Source organism: Cricetulus griseus, chromosome X, assembly GCF_003668045.3.
Source record: "Cricetulus griseus strain 17A/GY chromosome X, alternate assembly CriGri-PICRH-1.0, whole genome shotgun sequence".
Classification (NCBI taxonomy): Eukaryota; Metazoa; Chordata; class Mammalia; order Rodentia; family Cricetidae; genus Cricetulus; species Cricetulus griseus.
Window position 1 is genome coordinate 37,487,620 of NC_048604.1, and position 24,105 is coordinate 37,511,724.

Sequence of the window (24,105 nt, forward strand, 5' to 3'; positions counted from 1 at the left end):
AATATAAAAATGAGACAGCATGTCTGGGTGGACTTCATCCTTCCCTGTTCCATAAGCAGCAATGTGCAGACACCATCCAGTCAGAAGCCAGGGAGGGGAGATTTCTCAAATCCCAAGAAAAATCACAGAGACCCTACTGTTTGCTCTTCTCTGTTGATTTTTAAGAAGCTGACATTTACTTATGCCAAAGGCCAAAAGAAATGAAAAATCTACTGGAAAGGGAATTTCATCAGTCATGAAGCAAATATGTTACAGAAACCTTTGCACAGTATCAGTTCCCTTGCTTGAAATGCAGAAAGCAGAGCAGAGCCATTTCACATTGTCAGTGCATCAGAGACCGGGGCATGAAAACAGCATGTCCAAGACCACCTTGTAGCCCCCTGCCTCAGTACAGGGGAGTTTTTTGACATCGGACTCTAACTTGACAAGTTGGAAACAAGAAGGCAGGCCATAACCTGAGTGACCTCCTGTCACTCCTAAGCTCAAGGTTTGCGTTCCTGCTACCAACAAATCCTTACTTTGATCACACACCCACAGCGACCCAGATCTTTGAATTCAGCAATTCTTTCTCAGGTTTCAGCGAGGCATTGGAAGCCTGAGCTATTTTGGGACACTTTCTCTGCTGTGGATGCCACTTTCGGAATACGCCAGGGACATGCTAAGGACCTGGAGCGCTCTATCCTGGACCTGTTTGGGGGTTCTCTCTCTCTCTCTCTCTCTCTCTCTCTCTCTCTCTCTCTCTCTCTCTCTCTCTCTCTCTCTCTCTCTCTCTCTCTCTCACACACACACACACACACACACACACACACACACACACACTTGGAGGATAGTCATGCCTGCCAAACTAATCCCAGAGGCCTGACTACCTTGCCCAGCCACAGGCTCCAAGAGGCAATGTGCCTGCCAGCACCCTCACGGTAAGGGACATGGAGGCACCAAGCAGCCTGACAGGATGGAAACCATCCTAAGGGATGGTCTAAGTTTGGATGCAGGCTGAGAAGACAAGCAAGATGGGGAACGGTGGTAGGGAAGATGAGGTTCTTTTTTTTTTTTCTTTTTCCCAAGCATCTTATTCCTATGATCATCACTTCCCAATCTGATGCGACTGACTCGGCAGGCATTCAGGAGCCTGTGAGCTCCATTTTCCTCTATGAAAATCTTCTGCACCTGTAAGTACCGGGGCTCGTTGATGTTCATGCTGGCTTCTGGGGAGGGGGAGAGGAGGAAAGAGTGTGGAGATGGTCATCATTATCTGATTCAGTGTGGGCAAGTCCAAGGCTTTGGAAGAATGTCTGAAAGACACCCCCCTCCCCCTGCCACCGAACTGCTTCTTAGCTTGAAAACGGAAAATGCATCTGTTCTTTCCCATGCCACCCCCCCCAGCATAACAGAAACCCCACCTGTCCTTTGGGGTACTTTGTTCATCAGTACTGTTCATACCTGATTTTTTCCCTCATGTTGGATTTAATGGCAAGAGTGTACCCTTGGCATTTGAATTTCTTAAATGCATCCACAGCTACTATTGTGGGCACAGCCCCTGCTGGTTTCTCCATCTTTTATGCAGTAATTTGCTGAAACTGTGAAAGATGTTGTAAGCGGGAGGGTATAAATGAGAATCTAGAAACTCCTCCATGGTAAAAAGGAAGAGCAATGTGGTTGATTCTCAACGCAGTTAGAAATGCTGCCACAATGGGGAGGCTTCCTGCTAGGCAGCGAGATGGTCCCTTTCAGTGCCTTCATATTTTAATGGAAAGAGAGGCCAAAATAGCTGCTAGCTCCCCAGGCAAGGAGCATTTCTGATGCTTTTACCACTTTACTGAGAGACTGGACATTGTTTCCGGCCAGCTTATCAGTCCCTGAAGCAGCTCCAGTGGCTGCCCCAAATGGGGAGGTGGGGAGAGGGAGGGATGGAGAGAGAAAGGAGAGTGGCAGTCCTTCTATGGGGGACTGCAGTAGTTCTCAGAAAATAGCCCCAAGATGGCAAAGCCAGACCCTGCACACCCCACTTCCCTCAGCACCAGACCAAATCATTTTCAAGGTACAGAATCAGTTGGGAGGGAAGAATGAAGTCTGTCTTTGCTGGGAAGAGATTTGAAGTGCCTGCTGTCCATATGAGCTTTTGTAATAACTCTCTCAGCCACAAATAAGAACGGGTCATTTCTATATGGATTCAACACTGTCCATAAACAAACAAAAAGCATAAGATGTCCCTTAGATCCAGCTGGCTCCTTCAGCATCTGTGATGGGTAAAATCAAAAGTTTCTTGGGTTTTTTAGTCAGTGCTGAGTACAAAGTGGGTTTAGAGAGAATGATGTTGATATCTGGACTGGGGAAATCCAGAAGGGATGTACACTGTGTGTAGTACAGAAAAAGAATTACTTCACAGTGTACCGAAAGAAGCTAACCTCAGAAGGAACTTGTTTTCCCCTTGGCTGCTGCCTATTGATACAGTCTTTAGGATCTCATGAAGTTTCTCTTTCTGAGTAAATGACACTCAGATCCCAGAAGTTGACTGTCAGGAAGGCTTTGTGTCAGAGCCTTGAGTGTTAGTGGTAGCCTGAATCTTATGTCTACCCTGTGGCATTCCAAGAGAATTAAGAATGTTCCCCCTGGCCTTCTAAATCCTCCCTATCCACTCCCAGGGGCTTGGAAAGTCTTAAGTACATAATTCCTTTAACCCAGAGCTTTGGCATTAGTTAAAATGCCTACCTCCTGGGAGGGTCAGCCTGTTAAACCTCATCTGGGTAAATCCCATTCTGACAGCATATTTGATAGAGAGGAGAATAGCAAAAGAGGAGTGGAGCTGAGACCAGTGTAGTTCAAAATGACTCTCCGATCAAAACCTGGGAGTAAAACCCAGATTACAGCCAAAAGCACCAAGAAGCTCTGTTGGCAAAGAGAGTTCTAGTCTTGTTGAAATGGGGTACAACACAACTTATTGGAGCAGAGATTTAGCATTTGGTGAATAGGAATCTACTGAATGAAATTGGGCTTCAGAAAGAATCTCACCGACAAGAATGGAATAATAGGTGGGTTAACTTCTTACAAGTTTATCCTCAGGGTGAATTACCTGAGCCATTGAAAATAGGCTACCAAAACTGTAAAGAGCCTCAGGCTAAGCAGTAAAACAGAACTAGTATTCTGAAACCTTTATACTCAGGAGGCCAGGAGAGAGGAACACACAGGAATTCGAATGTGAGACCTTGTTGTCATCATTTCTCTGCTGAGGCCAGCATTAAGGCATACTTTCAAGTAGTTTCATGGTAGATGTAATGGCACCTAGGGTTTAACAAGAGCCCTAAAGTGCAAAGAGGTTACCTCAGTAAGTCACAGGTGAAGGATTAAGCACCCCTGCATCTCTATGTGGGCTCCTTTCTAGGCCATTGTGAACAAAATAAGACCACCCGAGTTCAAATCTTAATACTTCCACTTCCTAGCTTGGTGGCCTTGGTCAAGTCGTGTAACCAATTTGGGTCTCACCAGCCAAGTGGACACAGTAAAGACAGGATCTGGCATACAGTGTTGTGAGGGCTAAATAAAGCAATGCTTGTGAATCCCTAAACAGTGCCTAGTACAAAGGACGTATTTAACGAGTCAGCAATGATGAACATTTCCTGCTTTCTGCTGTATGCGTCATCATCTGAGAATGTCTCACAACAGCAGTCAAGGTGGTCCCCGCTCAGTACATTCTAACAGCACTAAGGGTTGCTGGCTCATCATTTTCTTCATTTAAAGTGGCACTCTTCCTCTTTTCCTGCAATATCCCTAGAGTAGAGCAAGCCTTTCCTCACACTGGTTCTGCATCCACTCCATCTCCCAGCTAATTAAACAGATTGAGTCACTACTAGAGGTTCGTGAAGTCTTTCTCTTGGCTACCCAATGAGCTTTGCTACCCACTCCCTAACTGGAACATGAAATCAATTCTGGGAGGTTGGGTTCACTAGAGCACAGCTCTGGAAGTCCCAAGAAGGGGAGAAGGAGACCCACATCAAACTCAGAGTCTCTGATGCTTTTCACATATGCAATGATACAGCAGCTGTTCTCACTGGGATTCCCTAACCCTGTGCCTGCTGGACCACTGTTGTTCTCTTCTTCCAACACCATCCACCCTCCCTCAGAGGAGTCCCAGGGTGCCGAGGCCTCCAGAGGTTTTCCTCAGCTTCCTCTTTCTGCCACTTCCTGCACTTTCCTGGGGATGCAGAGTTCACTCTTATGAGGGGTGTGGTGGTAGAAAGGAGCTCTGCTTTCTGTGCTGGCATGCCCTCAGCATGCCCTCTGCTTTCTAGCCCTCCCTGTGTCTCTGCTCCACAAGGGAAGAGGAGGAACCGTCCCTGGGCACGGTTAGATTGACCATTCTCATTTTTTGCAATGCTGGGAATTGAGCCCAGGGCTATCAAACATGCAAGGCAAGTGCTGGACCACTGAGATATATCCTAGCCCCAGTCAGTATCTCTCGAATCAGAAGACAAACCTACATTTTCTTAAATACTAAATGAGGGTGTTTCTTGAACTAATTCAGTCTGGTAGTTGGCTAAATACATACTTTAAAAAGTATCTCCATAGAAAAAGAGTCTCTGGGTTTGGGCTTCAGCCTTGGAATCTGCATGTTTAAAAATCTCTCCTTCAGATAATGAGAACAAAATCTCTGCCAAAAAAAAGAGAATTTTTAAAATTGAAAACATAAATAGCAAAGAAAGAAAACCCTATAAAATTATATACACACATGCTCATACTCCCTCGGCCTTCCTGAAGCTGCCTCTCCGAGGGTAAAGCAATTCATTTTCTCCTTGCCACCCTTGGCCCTCTTCTTGTTTTTAAAATAAACTTTTCAAAAGGAGAGAGAGAGAGAGAGAGAGAGAGAGAGAGAGAGAGAGAGAGAGAGAGAGAGAGAACACTCCTTGGGCTGTATCTTAAGAAACTGCTGTATTCCATCTTGTGGAATGGGGGTGGGGATGAGAGAGAGGACAAGACTCTCAAGACTCTGGCTCCTATCAGGAGCCCCAGACTTCCACCCCAAGTCTCCAGAAACATGTGCAAATACCTCCTGAGTGTTGGCCTTGTCTTATCCAAGCAGCAGCTACCAAGCTATTTCCTCAAAACTTTAAGCAGTTTCCAGATTTGGGGAGTGCAGGCTTAATCATTGATGCCATCAATCTAAGGTGCAAACTGGATAGAGCATCCTAATCCATGTCGTTTGGAGCTAATTGGAGCTATAGAAGATCTAGGTGACTGATAATGTACTATAGTCAAACTGGCAGGGTTTGGGTCAGCCTAGGCATCACAGGCTATATAACCCATGATTTGTTCTTCACTTGTGAAATGGAAATGATAATGCAGGGACTACCTACCTTGTGGTATTGTTCATGTGGAATTATGGGTTACTTCATGTAATATGTTGAAAACGCACCTGGCCTATATTAAGCATTTGCAAGCCATATCTATGATTCTTGTTATTATATATGTAGGTGTATGCCAAATATATATGTAAGTATATGCTTACTATAATAAATTAATATATTATTAAGATAGTAACATTAATATATCTTTTCTAGTACTGACAGTTGAACCTAGAGCGTCATGAATGCTAGATAAGCACCTTACCACTGAGCTATATTCCCAACCATCTTTTATATATTTATTTATTTTGATACAGCTTATCAAATACAAGTTGCTTGAGCTGTTTTGGAATAGGCCTGCATTAGCCAGTGTAGGTGACACACATACATACATACATACATACATACATACATACACACACACACACACACAACACACACACACACACACACACACAAGCTAGCTGCTATCCACAAGGAATAAAGTAACTGATGTGTGTGAAAATAATCAGAACTATTGTAGGTATAGTCCTAGAATCTTTAAAAGAGAATTCTGTAAATGCTCCAAGGGTCCTATCAGAAAAATGCCATTTTGTATCAATATTTTGGGAGCAGACATTGACAAAGGGTCATTCAGAGACCCAGAATGAAGATGCCAGTTTGGGGTCTCTTACACTACGAGTGTGACTCGGACTTTTATCCCTAACTTGTTGCATTAGATTTATGGGATTATGAGATTTGGTTCTAGGACCTGCTGGGTCTAATTAAAGTTTTAGGACTCCTAGGAGACCAGTTGTGGTTGCACAGACTGGATCTTTTTTTAAAAAAAGTCTCTATGATGTGCTCCCAGCTCCAGCTTCCTAGCATGGGAGGTTCCAGCCACCATCATGGAGTTGTAGCCTTTTTTCCTTTGGACCCCAAATGCATCCATGGTCATTAATTTGGTAACATCACTACAACGTAGCACCCCAATCCCAGAAAAGACAAGCAGCTCCCCTCACTCCAGGCCTGTGCCCTTATCACCAGACTCCTTTGAGCTGGAGGCTCTTCTGGCTATGCTTCTAGATCCAGGCCCTAGAAGTGTAAAATAGGAGAAGAGCAAACAAAGCCACAAGTTTACTACTACCATTTGGCCTCCAAGCCTTGCCTCGACTCTGGGACAAGATGCTCAGCTTCTTGCTGTACACAGCCACCTAGAAGCTCCATTGGTAACCCCAAACAGAGCAAGCCCATGCGAACCTTTTCAACTATCTCCATCACTCCTCTTATCTACCTGTGTTCCATGTCTCTACTGACAGTAGACCCTAGCTGGAATGTCAAGGTCATTGTCACCTTTTTCCCTCTCCTTGACCCCATGACACTCAGTCCCAAGCTTTCTACATATTGCATGTGTCTGAAGCTATTCCCTACGCTCAGAACTCACTGCCACAGTCTCTGATTCAGAGAAATTTCCTTTCTTATCTGGACCAATCAGATGGTCAACCTGCCTTTAGGTATTCTACTCTCCATTCTTGAACCTACCCTGGTGCTATCTATAAAAACGGTCTTCCGGCCGGGCGTTAGTAGCGCATGCCTTTAATCCCAGCACTCGGGAGGCAGAGGCAGGCCGATCTATGTGAGTTCGAGGCCAGCCTGTTCTCCAGAGCGAGTGCCAGGATAGGCTCCAAAGATACACAGAGAAATCCTGTCTCGAAAAACCAAAAAAAAAAAAAAAAAAAACAAAAAACAAACAAAAAAAAACATGGTCTTCCTTCTCAGACGCCTTCATTGACTCCATATTGCTCACAGAACAAAAGCTCTCATCTTGGCCAAGGAAGCTCTGGATAGCTGACCCCAACCACCTCTCCCACTCTCCTCTGCATCTACCAATCACAGTCCACTGAATGCCCTAGACTTTCACACAAATATAAACCCTCTGCCTGAGGTGCCCTTCTGTTTCTCCATTACTGTTCTGGAAAAAAAAAAAAAAAACTCCTTCCCTCAGGTTCCAGCTGGACCTCCTTCATCTTTAAGTCCTTCCTAACTTCCCCAGGTATGAGGTCAGTTACAACCACTGACCCATGAATAAATACCTGCTACTACCACAGTAACCACTAGTCCATAAAATTTTATGTGTGCCTTTGCATGCTACGAGATGAGTAGGACCCCAAAGTCTAGTTGGGAACACACTAGACACTCGTGTATTCTCTGCACCTTCGGGCTTATTTACAATAAGATGCTGTTTTCCTCATTTATAATTTGGGAGTGCAAATGATAGCTGCTCCCTTCTAGAATTATAAAGTACAGGTAAAGTGATATAGATAGTATTTGTGCAGATAAGATAAAGAAGGAAGGATACTCAGAATACAGTCAGAGCTTTGTGAGGGTCAGAATTTGTTCTAAGCTCGTCATATGACTTTGAAAGTAGGCAGAACCAAAGGGTTACTCTATACTATATTATTACGTGTGTCTGTGTTTGTGTAGGTGTGTGTATGTATGTGTACCAAGAACACAGTATAGATAACATATATCCAAAATACATACTCTATGCTGTGCCTGATGTTTAATAGGAATTCTAGTTTTTCCTTTCTTTCATTCATTTTCCTATCCTGCATCACCCTGTCCTAGCCATCCTCCCATCTCTGATCCCCCAAGGTTAGGGTAATAGAAAGACAATCCAGGAGTCTCTGCTTCGTTATCCATTATAGCAGACTGGTTAATCAAAAAGAGAGAAGCCCTTGGAATTACCTTTGGAGTTGGTGTCTAAAGGTTATCTATCCCCTGATTTAAGTCACCATTTCTTCAAGGACAGAAGCAATATAGCACTACAGTCTGTGTCCCCCATAAGCACCAGCACTGTGCTGAGCAAGTTACATGCACTAGATAAATTCTTGGCCTTATGATTTCTGCTTATCGGCACCATCAGCATTTTCAGCGATGGCTGAAGCAGATGCTAGGCCATAGCTAACAGGTTCTCACGAACAGACAGACAGCAACAGCTAGAGCCACCCAGGAGAAGCCCTTTTGGCTGCACTTTGATGGAGGTGTGCCACCAGGCCAGGAGGCCATGGACTTGTGCCCACAGAGATGTATCCTACCACCGCCATCGGGGTAACCAGATGCAAATCTCTCCACTTCCTTCCTTGGGCCTCCGTGTCCTCACCTGTATAATGCTGCCCCTCCAGGCTGTCTGGGAATGCATGCATGGCAGGGCAGCTGCAAAAGTTCCTTGCCAAAAGGCTGCGCAGAAGCGAAGTGTTGCTAATTTCAAGTGCTGGCGCTTCACTCACCAGGAAACACTCAGGAAGAGGGTGTGGGGGAAGAGAGCAGGGACTTGTGTATCCAGGACATATGGGGGCCTATATTTGTTGTCCTCCTGCTTAGCAGCATTAACGATTCAAGCTGGTGCTGCCTGTGGAACACTCTGTCCTTTGGGATCCTCAGGGACAGGAGGGGTTGCAGAGCAGCAGGGCTGCAGCCAGCGCGCAATCCAGTGAGAAATAGAGTGATAGAGATGAGGCGCCACGCACACAGGTTCATACGCATGCATTCGCACTCCTCGCAGCCCCCAACGCTGCCTCGGAACAGCAGCTGGAGCTAATTACAGACAGACAAACAGCGCCTTCTCTGGCTCTTCTCTCAAAACTGTCAACCTCCCCCCCCCCAATCACCACCGCTACCACCACGACCCGCCCCTGGGAGTTGCTTGAGTTCTTGGAGGGGGTGTTGCCGGCGACACAGTTAAGTGCCTAGAAAGAACATTGTGGGGGTTGGGGTGGAATTTTAGGGAAGTTGGAAGTCGCCATGTGGCTCCCTGTCTTAGGGTGGGTAAAAAGGAGGGGACGGAGCGCGGGAGAGAGCTGGCTCAGATACACATGCAGCTTTGTGTTAACAGATGTGCTCTCCTGGCAAGCGGGAGCCCAGGCACTTAGCTCCTCCCTTCTCCTTCATCTGGATCCACCCAGGGATCCCCTCTCAATCCTTCTCCCTCTTAAATCCCCAACTTCCTCTCCATTTCTATATCTGGCACAAAGCTTATAAATGTTGAATGAATGGATGGATGGATGAACACATGTACCCTCCTCAGACCCTGACAACTCCCAAGGTTTATTCCCACCCCCACAGACCATAATAACTGCATATGCCCTTTCTTCTGCATTTCTTTCTATATACTCCCTTTGGGCACTTTCAACTCTCACCTACATGCTCCGAACTCCCAAATCTCTTTCCAACATACGCCTCTCCAGCTGTGTGAATGCTCCCAGTGCTCCTCAAATTCAAAATGGCCCTCGTTTATGTCTCCTACAGTAACCTCCTCCCAGGATGAATTTCTAATGGTGATGTTTGGTCTGCTAAAGTAGGTGCACAGGCAAGAGAGACCTGCTTCATATCTCCTAGAAGAATAAAGCAAACCCCTGATACCAGGGCCTCTCTTCACTCTAGAACAACAAATACCTTCCCACCATCCTCTTACCCCTGCCCCACATACCTACAAGGATGGTCAAATTGGAAGCTAACCACAACACTGGGGTTAACTGCCCAAATTGGGACCCTAAAACTGGAACCAAGCAAATTGATTCTGCAAAGACAAGCTCTTGAAAGGAAGCAGCCTAAATTGCATTATTTCTTCTCTAACATGCCCCTTCCTAATCCACTGTCATTTTTTTTAATTCTAGTATTGCCACCCCCACCTCCCCATGGCACCATCAGACTTCAACTCATTCCTCAATTTCATTCCTCTGCATTTTAGAGCCCTGTCTCCAAGCTCACTGCAGCCCCCCCGGCAAGTACTAAACCAAGATTGGGAGGATATGGGAATTTCATTCCATGAGAGGCGAGCTGGAGCTGATGACCCAGAATGTTTACTGAGAGCCCACATTTAAATTCTTTCCTGGTTTTGGCAAGGATAAGAGTAAATAAAGCCCCTCTTTCCTCCAGGCCCTCCTGAATTTGGATAGCAGTCCAAACAAAAAAGTGGTGAAGAAACACGGTGGCCTTTGGTTTTCTGAAAACCTGGGTCCTTTGAAGGCAGAACCCAAGTGTCTTAGTTGGGGTTTCTATTGCTGTGATAAAACACCATGATCAAAAGCATCTTGGGGAAGGAAGGCTTATTCCAGATTATAGCAATCATGTCATACTCTATGTCTGAGGGAAGTCAAAGTGGAAACTCATGGCAGGAGCCTGGAGGAGGGAGCTGAAGCAGAAGCCACAGAGAAATGCTGCTTACTGGCTTGCTCTCCATAGCTCACTCAGCCTGCTTTCTTTTAGCACCCAAGACCACCAGACCAGAAGCAGCACTGTCCACTGCAAGCTGGGCCCTACCACGTGAATTATTAATCAATCAGATGCCCTGCAGGCTTGCCCACAGGCCACTGTGGTGGTGAGGGGTATTTTCTGAATGGAAGTTTCCTTTTCCCAAATGACTCTAGCTTGTTTCAAGTTGACATACAACTAGCCAGCAAACCAAGTTTCTTCCTCCTTCCTTCCTGGGGATCTCATCATTTTAGTTTTACATATACACAGGGTGTGATGGAACTTATTCAAAGTCCTCATGTTTAACTTAAAAACAAACATTCACTTAGCAAATCTATAGAGTCAAGCAAAGACCTATATTCAATGCTTCCTCCCTTCAACCTGCTCCTTTTCTTCTTGGTGGGAAGACAACATTCAAACATTATTAGTCTTAGTGTTAATAACATTATTGTTAGCAATACAAAACCATGACAAGTGTCATCCTATGCCTCACGTGACTTTTTATGTATCTCTGGAAGTTCCTTTGATAGTACTGAAACGTATCATTCTGTTGGCCTGCCATTGCTGGTGAACTCTTTTCCTGTATGGGGTGGTAAATGGGTTTGCTTCTAGAGCCCCTGAAGTTCTTCCATTATCTAACTGTGCCACTTTGGATAACATATTTAGCCTGACTGTGTCAGGTGCACCTCCACAGGAAATTGAAGAACACAATAGCACCCACCTCTCGGAATAAGAGCTATTAATAAACTAGATGGTTATGGACTGGCAAGATGGCTCAGAAAGTAAAAGCACCTGCTGCCAGGGCTGATGACAAGAATTCAATTGTCATAGCCCACCAACCTATATGGTGGAAGGCGAGAAATTCCACAAACTGTCCTCTAATTCCCATATGCACAGTCTTACAAACACACACACACACACACACACACACAGAGAGAGAGAGAGAGAGAGAGAGAGAGAGAGAGAGAGAGAACTTAATTTTTTATTAAATCAGGTCATTAACAAAACACTTAGAATTACATATGGCATATAAATAGGTACTCAAAAGTGTTAGCAACTAGGACCAGAAGCATGACTTATTGGTTAAGAACACTTGCTACTCTTACAGAGGACCCAGGTTTGCTTCTCAGCACCCACATAGCTCACAACCATCCAGAACTCCAGTTCCTGAGGATGTGACACCATCCTCTAGCCTCTATAGGCACTAGGCAGCATGCAGTTCACTTAGAGTGTTTGTAGGGAAACACTCATACACATAAAATAAAAATAAATGGATTATTTTAATGTTAGCAATTATTTTCAGGCTAGATCTACTGACCTTTGTTAACACTGGTGGTCATATTTTTATTGGGTCTCCCAAAAAAACTGGTAGAGTGCCCTATTCACTCATCTGTTCAATCAACGAGTACATGCTGAGCTCCTAAAAGTTCTTGAGCTAAGCATTGGAGTTATATAAACAAATAACATATGAACCCTGCCTTTGGGACTAAAGAATTCCTCCAAAGCAGTCCTGGATTAATAGTGCCCTGAAGCTCCAAGATGAAGCAAACACAAATCCTCCTTGGAGAAACACACCCTCAAACCAGTTTTCGCAGGATTACCAAGGTAAAGTCTGGCTGAACATGAACTCATAATCAAAAATTACAAAACATACAATGAAGTCAGAAACAAGGAAAACAGAATGAGATCCTCAAAGACCTCAGGTATTGCAATTATGGAAAATGAAATATGTTTTATGAGTATTATAAAACAAAAGCCTTACAAACATTTGAATGGAAGAAGATGCTAGCACAAAATACAATCTTTCTAAGTATCTTATTTTTATAGAGAGTAAAGATAGGACATAAAGAATATTAACTCCTTCCATGTTGCATGGTTAACCATAATTTCCTCAAATCAATATTTCAGTGGCTAGTGTATTTTTTCAGACTTGGTGATTAGAGATATGGCATTTCTTCTGCATGTCATGGGACCAAGACATGAGTACAATACACAATGATGTACATAACAGAGTGCCCACCCTAAAGTAGCTGAAATTTTAGACCACGCATATGAAACTGTAAATTGATATCATATTGTGTGGTAGAGACCACAAAGGTCTTGAGTGGTTGGAAGTGAGAGCTGAGCACATCTTTGAAGCATGGGGTAGATTTGTGGTGAGGAGAACCTTTTTGCATTCGCCATTAAGAAAGAAAACAACGGGCTGGAGAGATGACTCAGAGGTTAAGAGCACCGACTGCTCTTCCAAAGGTCCTGAGTTCAATTCCCGGCAACCACATGGTGGCTCACAACCATCTGTAATGAGATGTGGTGCCCTCTTCTGGCCTGCAGCCATACATGCAGGCAGAATACTGATGCACAATAAATAAGTAAATAAATCTAAAAAAAAAGATTTAAAAAAAGAAAGAAAAAATGGAAAAAGCCCTAAGAAAGTTAGAGTGCAAAGTAGTACAGGCCAGAGTGGGTGTATCTTGAGAGCATAAAAGGCACACAGGGCCTGGGCCATCACGTAATATATTGTTATCTAAAAGGTCCCAAGTTTGCTTACTGATCTGTCGTCATGTTGAAATTCTAAGTTCCCTTTAAACATGAAGCTCTCTCATTCTCATTTTATAGCCAGTATCTTCTTTTAGTAGCTTCAACTTCAATGCTTGGAAACAGGATTTCCCAATGAACTAGAAGTAGTTTTTTGGTAGGCTGCCTGGCCAGTGATGTCTTGAGGTCTGCCTGTCTCTGTCCCTCCAATGCTTGGTTACAGGCATACATAGCCATGCCTGTGCTTTCATGTGGGTGTTTGGGATTTGAACTCAAGTTCTCATGTTTGCAAAGCAAGTGATCCTACATACAAAGACATGCTGCCAAGTGTCTTCTAGGCTCTCGTAACACTTTAGATATAATACTACCCTAATCCATAGCAAATTGAGACTATCATAGTTGGTGTATGTATCTACCTCATCATTGAACTGTGAGTGCCTTGAGGTGGGGGTTACATTCCTATATCCCAGCTGCCAGCACAATGCCTATAACACATACCAGGTGCTTAGTAAACATCTAAAGAATGAATAATGTAGTTTATGAGCATCCTTATCTTCTTCCCCATGTCTTCTGCCACTATTTCTGTCCAGGCTCCTATTGTTTCATCACAATAGCTTCCTGATTAATTTTCAGCACTTCCTTCTCCAACCCATCTGAGCACCTCCTCTCCCCAGTGTTATGTCTTTCTAAAATCAGAGTCACTGTACCCTCTGCTGCTCCCTTTCTACGATGCCTCCCTGTTTGCAGAGCAAGTATCCTAGTGACATCCAAGAGAATATGCCTTTCCAGCCATACTCCTCACTTTCTCCTGTGTAAGATGGGCCACATCCATGAGCCCTGTGCAATGCCTGTAACCCAAACACTTGGGAGGCCTCAAGAGGTCACTGGTCAAGCAACCTAGCCAAAATATCACGGCTCTAGTTCACTGAGAAACCCTGCCTAAAAGCTTCAGGGTGGTGGAATAAGGTACATGATGTCCTGCTCTGGCCTCTGCATGACACACAAAAGCATGTACCACACACAGATAACTCAAAAAAAAACTAAACTAAGAGCCTCAGGGAAGGGTACCTAACCCAGACAGTATTCAAAAATCAGAGAAGAAGCACCATCTAAGCTGCTGTACTTTGAAGTTGGACTAGAATCCCACCTCATGGGCAAGGCAGATAAAAACACCTCAGAGATAACCAAATACAAATGCAAAGGACCACTGAAACCCAACCGTGAAATGGATGCTATACTGCAGGCTAAGGAGTGTAGCTCTCATCCTGGCTCAAGCCAATAAAGAAAGATAACTAATCAAGGAATGACAAGATGATATACCAAATGCTGTGATCTGAACACTGTAGGGATGTGGAGGAGCAATATCTTATCCAGGTTGAAGGGAGGATATGGATCAAGGAGGTATCTTCCATAAAGGAATCATTTTCCGAGCGCTATTTGCTATGAATGAGAAGGTGTCAGCTAGGTAAAGGGAGGCAGGAAAGAAAAGGGAAGCCACTGTAAGCGATGCGTGCCTATACACGTGGCTCTACGAGAATTATTTTTTTCTCTTTTATTTTTTTTTTATTTTAGAGACAATCGTATTTTCCATATCTCTCCCACCACCCACTCCCCAAGGATAGTGAAACCTGCTACGGGGGATCATCAAAGTCTGTCACATCATTTTCTTAATGGCTCTGTGCGATTAAACTCCAGAATGAGTGAGTAGGAGCATGGGAAGATATGACCAGGGGAATAGACCCTCATTGCCAAGTTAGGAAGGAGTTTGGACTCCATCCTTACAGTAGCTCCCAGCCTTCATTCCACATTAGAATCACCTGAGAAAGCTTTAAACTAAACTATTGATGACTGGATCCTACACTAGGAACTCTGATTTAATTTGTCTGTGGGGAAGGCATTAGGATTTTTTTTTAAACCTTCCCAGTTTCGTCTAGTGTGCAGCCACAGCTTCAGGGAGCCAAGTTCTCAATTGGAGTACTTATCAGAATCATCTAGAGGGTTTGTTAAATACAAGTTGGAGGTGGGCACTCTCTAGCTCTGATGCAGTAACTCCAACTCTGGCAAGTTGTCAGAATTGCTGGTGCTGCTGTTCCTAGGACCTCACTCTGAGAGCCTCTAGTCTCAGATGTTGGGAATCCCTTTTCAAGTATTAAGTAGAAACAAACTTATTTGTGTATTTGAAAGATCACTCAGGTCCTGCTGGAGAGAATGCATACAGAGGTAGGCAAGAAAGTGAGAGGGCTCATCAGCTTCTATTGTTGCTTTTATAATACGTGCACAAAATCAAGCCAGTCCATACCCCAACATAGATTTGGTAGGGGCCCAGAAGGCCCCACCCCTAGCAGAGGAGTTTTTGACAGGTTGTGGCTTCTAAGAGACAAGGAATTAACTGGCTTTCTTCAAGGATGCTGCCCATGCTCCAGTGGCTGGTCCTACAACCGTGCACATATGGGCAGCACTAACTGAACTCAGTGGATTAGAGGAGGAGGAGGAGGAGAAGGAGGAGGAGGAGGAGGAGGGGGAGAGAGGAGAGAGGAGAAGGGAGAGAGGAAGATGGAGAAAGGGAGAGATGAAGTTGGAAGGAGTATGTGGTGGGAGTCTGGAAGGAATTGAAGTGGGGATCAGTAGGTAGATTCTAAAAAGTGAGAGGAAAGCAAGCTATTCTAAGAATCAAGGTAAAAGATGCTCGGGGAAGGACCAGCTCTGAACGAAAAAAGTAGAATGGAGAAGATGAGTCCCATTCAAGGGGTGCTTAGGATGCAGATTTGGCAGAGCACAGAGACTGGCTGAATATAGAGGTAAGATGAAAGCAACAGTGAAAGACAACTCTTGTTTTTTGCCTTAGGTAACTAATGATCCTGGTTGTACAAGGCATGTTCAAAACTGGAGTCCAAGTTAAATATGGGCGCTGGTGAGATAGCCTCAGTGAGTAAAGGCATCTGATTCCAAGCCTGATAAACTCAACCTGCCCCCCAGGACCCACGTCATGAAAGGAGAGAATTGAGTTCCCAAGTTGTCCTTCCCAAGTTGTGACTTCCATGTGCATGCCACAATATGTGTGCATGAATGCACAAACACAAACATATAAATAAATATATAAATAAATAAATAATAAAATGTCTTTAAACGTTTTTTTTTTTTTCAAGATGAATTTGTGCTGGGGCTATGGCTCAGTCCACAGAGAACTTACCCATCACACACAGTGCCCTGGGTTCAATTCCCAGCACTGAATAAACTGGGCATGGTAGTGCACACTTACAACTCCAGCACTTGCGAAGTGGAATTAGAAGAATCAGAAGTTCAAGGTACTCCCTGGCAAGTTTGAGGCCAGCATGAATTACATGAGATCTTGTCAAGCAAGGAAGGAAGGAACAAAAGGAAGGAAGGAAGGAAGGAAGGAAGGAAGGAAGGAAGGAAGGAAGGAGGGAGGGAGGGAACGAAGGAAGGAAGGAAGGAAGGAAGGAAGGAAGGAAGGAGGAAGGAAGGAAGGAAGGAAGGAAGGAAGGAAGGAAGGAAGGAAGGAAATGGGGCAAAGGAAAGGGAAGCAAAATAGGAGAAAAGAAGGGTAAATGGGTGAATGCCTATGCTTCAAGCGCGCTGGAGTTTGAGGCAGGAAGATATTGAGATCCAGGCTAGCCTGGATCCTGAGCCCCAAAAGAAAATTGCAATGTGTTAGCAGGCTTGAATGGGCATAGGGAAGGAGAGCATGTCTACCCATGCATCCATAGCAAGAGTCCTATAGACTTCAACAGGCAATGTGTTCTATCTTCAGCACCATGAGTTTCACTTCAACCTTAATCAACTTGTGATTCCCTTCCAAATGGCAGTCACCCTGACAGGAAAATCAGTCACCCGAGTCCTGTGTGCAAAGCCTACTTCTCTGCTCTACCCCTAAGTATGCTTATCCATCCATCCATCCATCCATTCATTTGTATTTTAACAAAGTTGTGGAATGTTGTTGCCTAGAGAAATCTTTTATTTCAAGTCAAGAAATGATTTTTGAGCTGGGTGTGAGTGTCTTGTGTCTTTAATCCCAGCACTATGGAGGCAGAAGGAGGAGGATCTGTGAATTGAGGCCAGACTGCTCTGCATAGCAAGTTCCAGGCCATTCAGAGCTACATAGTGAGACCCTGTCTAGAAACAAACCAACAAAAAGTTGTTTCACATCCAGGTAAAGAATTCAAAATATGCCCTTATATAACAATGAAATAACCACGACTTAAGGACAGCTTATAAAGGAATTCATTCTTCATGGATAGAAAACTTATAAAACCAAGCCATTTCCCAGTGCATCATCCTCGTGACTATTTCTAAGTCTCCTCCATGAACAAGTAGACTGACAGCAACCAGAAAAACCAGCAGGAGTGATGGATTGGATAATTGTCCATTAGGGTAACAGGTAACTTTCATACCAGGAAGGATTCAAAAAGCACAAATGAAAAATGGAAGAACAGTTAGCTAATGTGATAGGAGTTGCAGTGTCGTTTGTTAGAGGCTATGCTGTGGTCGAACTAATGCTTAATCGTTTGAGACCCTTTGCTGATGGGAACACAACCCCCCCCCACACACACACAGAGAGAGAGAGAGTGAGAGAGAGAGAGAGAGAGAGAGAGAGAGAGAGAGAGAGAGAGACTTTAGGTTAAGTTAGATAGCATCATTAAAAACTACTGTTCAAGAAACTCAAATTACTTCTACAAACAAGCCATGCTACAGTAAAAATTCCTTCTGTGAGCTCCTTGATGGTAGAGACCATGTAGTCTCCTCTCTTTCTCTCTCTCTCTCTCTCTCTCTCTCTCTCTCTCTCTCTCTCTCTCTCTCTCTGTGTGTGTGTGTATGTGTGTGGGGGGGTGTGGGTGTGGGTGTGTGTGTGTATACATGGTTTAGGGAATGACTCAGAGCATTCGGAAAAAGGTTTATTAAAGTGACGATAATTAATACATATGTCCTTTCATCCATCTGTTTCTTCCCTCAACAGACATTCATTACATGTAGGCATTAACAACTCTGGCCCTGGAAATCTAGGCTTTGGGCTTCAAATTACACCTCCAACTAGCTGGACCCACCTGGGAAAATAATGAGTCTCTCTGAGCCTGCTGCCTGCCGCATAAAGTGGAGGCAATTTACATATAGCTGAGTACGGATTTGATGAGTTAGTAAGTGCTCACTAAAAGGCAACTCTTAATTGTGTGTATGCTAGGCCAGGCCTCTCTCCAGTAACTAGGTCATTATAAGAGGCACCAAATGTCTTAAGAAATGACAAGGCTTTTCGGCCAAAGCTGGTTTTCATTAACATGGTTATTTATGTCCTCAGCCCAGCATCCCACTGCCCTAGGCCTGCCATTTCTGGCCTGGTGCCCTCCTGTGGCAGCTCAAGCTATCTCTAGGTGGCTTTGCTTTCTAGAGAAGCCTGAGAAATTGTGGAGCTAGGAAGTGAAGAAGGAAAGAAAAAACAGAGAGAATGTGGTCAACCATTAATGTGCAACCCCCACCACACTCCATCATTGGCAACTAACTAGGGCACTTTCATAGACTTCTTTATGCCAGGGGGGTCGTGTGGTAGTGGTTTGGTTGGTTGGTTGGTTGGTTGGTTGATTTTTGGGGGGAGGGTGTTATTGTTTTCTTTTTGTTGTTTGTTTTGATTTCAATTTTTATTGTTGTTTTCTTTTTGCTTTTTGTTGTTATTGTTGTTCTTTTAAGACAGTGTCTCACTCCATAGCTCTGGCTGGGCCTGCATCTCACTGTGTAGAATAGGCTGTCCTCAGACTTGAAGTAATTTTCTGTCCTCTGCCTCCTGAGTGACTCTTTCAAACCTTTTACAGTCCTTGTTTACACATATCCTGATATGCACTCATCACCAAGGTCATGCTTGGCTTTTAGATCAAACACATGTAATACTTTCAAATTTATGCTTCCAATGTCTGTCTTCCTTCAAGGTCTTATGACCCACTTGAAAGCAAGAACTACAGCTTACTCAACTGATGTGTGTTCAGTTCTAGTTTGGCAGAACGTTCAGCTATGTTGGCCTGTAACTTAACCCAAGTTGTGGATGTCCCCCATCTTACATGTCACATGACAAGCAGTATAGAAAAAAACTGGAATGTGAATATTAGATATAGCGACACAGGCTTGGCTTTGAGCTCTGTAATTAGAAGCAAGGTATATAAAGTGCCAACCAGTTCCAGAAAACAAAATGATGAATAAAATAAGCACTGAGAAAAAAAAGAAATGGAGGAGAATGAAGATCAGAAGAGCAGGAGAAAGATGAAGAATAGGAGGAGGAAAGAAGGGGAAGAAGAGAAGCAGAAGCAGGAGGGGGAGGAAGAAAGAAAGAAAGAAAGAAAGAAAGAAAGAAAGAAAGAAAGAAAGAAAGAAAGAGGGCAGGAGAGAAAGGGAAAGAGGCAGAAGTAAAGAAAGGGGGAGAAGAGAGAGAGGAAAGGGAGAGTTGAATCAGTGACAGTGCAGTAGAGAGATTCCCTACAGATGATTGTTGTTCTCAAGGGCTATTGGGTGGCTAAAATGCACTGTATGAAGAAAATGTAGTGTAATTGAGGCAGAAACCCCCAGGTTTGAATCTCAGCTCTCCATTTCTGAACTGTGTGACTGTGTATTATGCTTTCTGGGCCTCAGTCTTTTCGTTGTAAAATTAAGATAATGATAGTGCCCATCTCACAACTCTGGTGACGATGGCATAAGGTACAACACAGAAAGTATACTCTAGCACAAACCCCTCACCTATAATAAGGGACTCAGAAAAGCTATTTGATGTGTTAATGCATGGGTATTTTCTGTAAAATGGCATGAAAGAAACTCTGGACAACCTTTAGCATCTGCATTACATCTGGAAGAAGAATATATAATTCCCAATAAAATTTAGTTCAGTAAACTATGGTGGCATACATCCATAATCCCCAAACTTAGGGTATCAAGGTCATCCTCAGCTTCATAATGAGTTTAAAGTCAGCATGGCCTACATGAAACCCTGTCTTAAAAAGTGGGTCCAGAGTCAAATATAGCGGCACACACCTATAATCTCAGCGTTTAGTGGAGGAGGCAACCAAATTATAAGTTCAAGATCAGACTGACCACATAGAAAGATACTATTAAAATTAATCATAATAAATATAGCCGGGTGCTGGTGGCACACGCCTTTAATCCCAGCATTCGGGAGGCAGAGGCAGGTGGATCTCTGTGAGTTCGAGGCCAGCCTGGTCTCCAGAGCGAGTGCCAGGATAGGCTCCAAAGCTACACAGTGAAACCACGTCTCGAAACCACCCCCCAAAAAAAACAAAAAAAAAATATAAAGAGCTAGTTCAGCGATTAAGTTCCTGTTTCTTTGCACACAACAGCTAATATTGAAAAACAACAGAAAATTAGCTTGACAAGAGCCAAACCATTCCACAGTAATTGTGTAGAAGGAAGCCTGCTTTGCCCATTATAGCCACACGGTTAATTGACCTGAGAGTCTCCAAGAATGTGAAGGAGTGCTGCAAAGACAAGCACAAGCGAGAGTACAGAGTAGCTTGTTGTATCTGCTCCTTCCCTACTCTCCTTGCTAACAAGGAGAATCAAACAAATCAAACAACACCAAACCCACAAGAAAAGAAAACACAAGCCAACGTGTGTAAAACTGACCATGGTAGCACACTCACTGGACTGACCCTGCATTCTAGGCCCTGTGGCCTTCCCAGGCCAGAGAGCCTCTCAGACTGAGCAACTGACCCTGGCAGGGAAGTCAGCTGTCACCATGTCACCACACATCCTCTGTCCTCTTTAAGCATATAGGGAACAAGATCTGGTGAGATGGTGTTTTACAACCCAGGCTGCAAAAATCTGTCTTTTCTTCTCTTCTGTGATTCCCCCCTACCCTGTTCTTGTTTGAACAAGTACCTTTAGAGCAGTCAGGATTCCTGCATTCCCTGTCTTGTGTGTGTGTGTGTGTGTGTGTGTGTGTGTGTGTGTGTGTGTGTGTGTGTGTGTGTGTTTCTGTATTTCTCCATGTGTGTGTCTGCATGTCTCTGTGTGTGTGATAGAGTGTGTGTGTTTCTGTATTTCTGTGTGTGTGTGTGTGTCTGCATATCTCTCTCTCTCTCTCTCTCTCTCTCTCTCTCTCTCTCTCTCTCTCTCTGTGTGTGTGTGTGTGTGTGTGTCTGCATATCTCTCTCTCTCTCTCTCTCTCTCTCTCTCTCTCTCTGTGTGGTGTGTGTGTGTGTGTGTGTGTGTGTGTGTGTGTGCGTGTGTGTGTGTGTGTGTGTGTGTGTGTGTGTGTGTGTGTTGGACTGGCTATTTACCAAGGTGGCTAAAGAGCATTTTCAAAGAGCAGGTGAGCTATTGTCTCAACTACCTAAACTCCCTGTAACTTAAAGCAATCAGAAACCCCTTAGAATATATAAGTGTTTCTGGACCTTCCAAATTAAAATCCGATTTGGTAGCAAACAAGACTGTCATTTTCAAATGAAAACTACCCACTTTTAAGAAATTTGAAAAGCAACCTAGAGGTTATATCTCTAACAGAAAAACCACTCTGTGTTCTTTGTAATCAACTGTCTGATAAGTTGCATTGTAGTCATGGGTGTGAAACATCTGTTTTTTTACCAGAATATGGGTGATTTGTTCACAACTGGGGAGGGGAAAGTAAATATAGCTTAGCCTCCTAGTCCTATATTTGGCCCCAACATGCAAATTCCTGTCTGCAAACTTATTCTATGCCAGGATTTGATAGGTTAATGTCAACAGCTGGCAGAGATCTGCCTGTGGTTAAAGTGAGTGCCACATGGCGACAGGTAATGACAACAGAAGGCTGCCAGAGAGGAACGCCCAACTTGTCTGAGGGGCAGATGACCTAGATTGCCAGTCAGCGATGTTAACAGGCCCTGATCCAGGCCACTATTGGAACTACAGAGAAGAGAGTCGGAAGCAGCCTGGACAGGGCAGAGGAGATGACAGCTACCATTTATTGAGCACTTACTCGATGCCAGGCACTATGCCAGCTCTGGCTACGTTTTTCTTATTTGATCCTAGCAAGAACCCCCATTTTACAGAGAGGGAAACTACAGCCAGGAAGAGAAGGTAGATCCAAAGCAGAAACTGGGACCAAGACTAAGTCCAAGACACTTTGAAGGCAAAGCGGTTGAAGCCAGTTGCCAACAAACATTCAAGAATCTGAGCTCTTGAAAGTTATGGTGGCTGGGATTTGGAGATTTGTATCTGAGCCATTCCATCCCTTTGGCAAACTTGCTTTATCGAGCTAGGCCTGGCTGTCACTCCTCAAAGTGCCTGGCAAGGGTACACTGCTGGTTTGGCAAACAGTGGCTCCAGAAGGGGCATGGACAGGTGCCTACCATAGATGCCTTGGAAGAGTACCTTAATGGCCACATGCCCTAAAACTCCAGCTAGCACAGCAATAGGAGAGAGAGACTAATGCATCAGTCTCTCTCTCCCATTGAAAGATGGAGAAAGATGGCATCATCCAAACCTGGCCTCTGCTTATGCTTCCATAATTAACACTAATAATGTCCCCGTTGAGAAGACAATGTTGCACTATCATGGCTACTCGCCCATGAGCACAAATACTCTTGACTGTCAGTCATGAAGAGAGCTGCTCAAGTTTCACAGCCACTACAACCAAGGCCCAGGCTCTGCTGACACTACCACACAATAGAAGTCAAAGCTGAACCTTGATGTATGACGTATCTACTGAATCTTGTCCCACAGTCTTCATCAACAGTCTGTTCTCTAGCCAGCACTGTCCTTGGCGCTAATCAGCAGTTTGGGGACAAACAACACTGGCTTCCAGCCTCCTGCCACTAGAGTGCATGGCTCCGGTGCACATGAAAAGCAAGCCTATTGCCACTTTCAGGAATTTGGGCTCTTGGGCATAAAAGTAGGTCCAAGTGCACAGACAAAGTTCCATCCTGCTTGGGCTTTTGAAGCATAAGGAGGTATTGCAAAGGTGACATACAGGCATCACAGAGAGCCATTTACAGTGGCTGGGCAATTTAGCAAAGTCTGAGGGGCTGGTGGAGGACCTCAAATAATAACACAGTTGCATTCCCAGCTGTGTTCAATGAACAACATATCAGGATTGCCTTTTCACAAAAATATCAGTGACATAATCCTAACAGGCTCGCAGCCCTCTCACTCGTGTAATAAAACAATGACCCAATTATTTCTGAGAGCCGAAGCAGCAGATATGACGACTGGGTGGGTCGTGCAGGGCCTTGTGCGTGATGGATGGGGCACAGTAGGGCAGCTAACTGTGTGCTGGGATTGGAAACCTGCCTCCCCAGCCAAAACTCCTGCCATTCATCTGGTCGACGGGGGAAAAAAGAAAACCATTCAGTATGAAAGTTCCCACTTGTTCTCATGAAGGAGGCACAGCACTGATTGAAGCAGATTCTGTTTAAAAAGCTAGCCGGTTTGTGGGTATTTGTTTATTTATACCTCCCCCTCTCTCAGGCTCCCCACACCCTGCCTCGTTCTGCAAAGGATTTGAGATAGGATTTGAACACTGAAAGTTTGTTTAAGTCCTAAACAGGTCCAGCCACTTTTTAGACTGACGACAAAATGAAATCCTTTGGATTTCACTGTGCTTTTAAAACATAGGTTCGCCCAGGCAGAACTAGTGCTCCTTGTACCCTGTGGTCAGAGAGACTCCTTCCACCAGACCACTCTGGTCCCCAGTGCTACCCTTCACTGGGGAAATAAACAGAAGGCTTAAGCCAGAATAAAAGGAGGCAACAGAGACCCACTCAGTCTCATGTGAGTTCATTTAATCTGCGAATAATGACAGGACCTATTCTGAAGCAAGCTCCCTTGCACTGGAAGAAGTCTCAGTCCCTATACTTGAGAAACTCCAAGTCCAATGGGAAAGACAGATAAAAACTTTACATTCAAAGACAAGAGGCAGTTTGGGGGTACAGACACTGCATGCCTAGTGTGCACAAGGCCCGGGTGCTATCCCCACCACGGGAAGAAGAGGTGGCAGAGTGGGGGCTGCAAGTGG

At 44.4% G+C, this 24,105-nt stretch overlaps 1 protein-coding gene across 1 annotated transcript in view; it reads right to left on the bottom strand.

The window, feature by feature from the left end:
- Window positions 1–24,105, bottom strand: part of Rtl9 (retrotransposon Gag like 9) — a 42,353-nt gene that overhangs the window by 16,618 nt on the left and 1,630 nt on the right. The window lies entirely within an intron of this gene.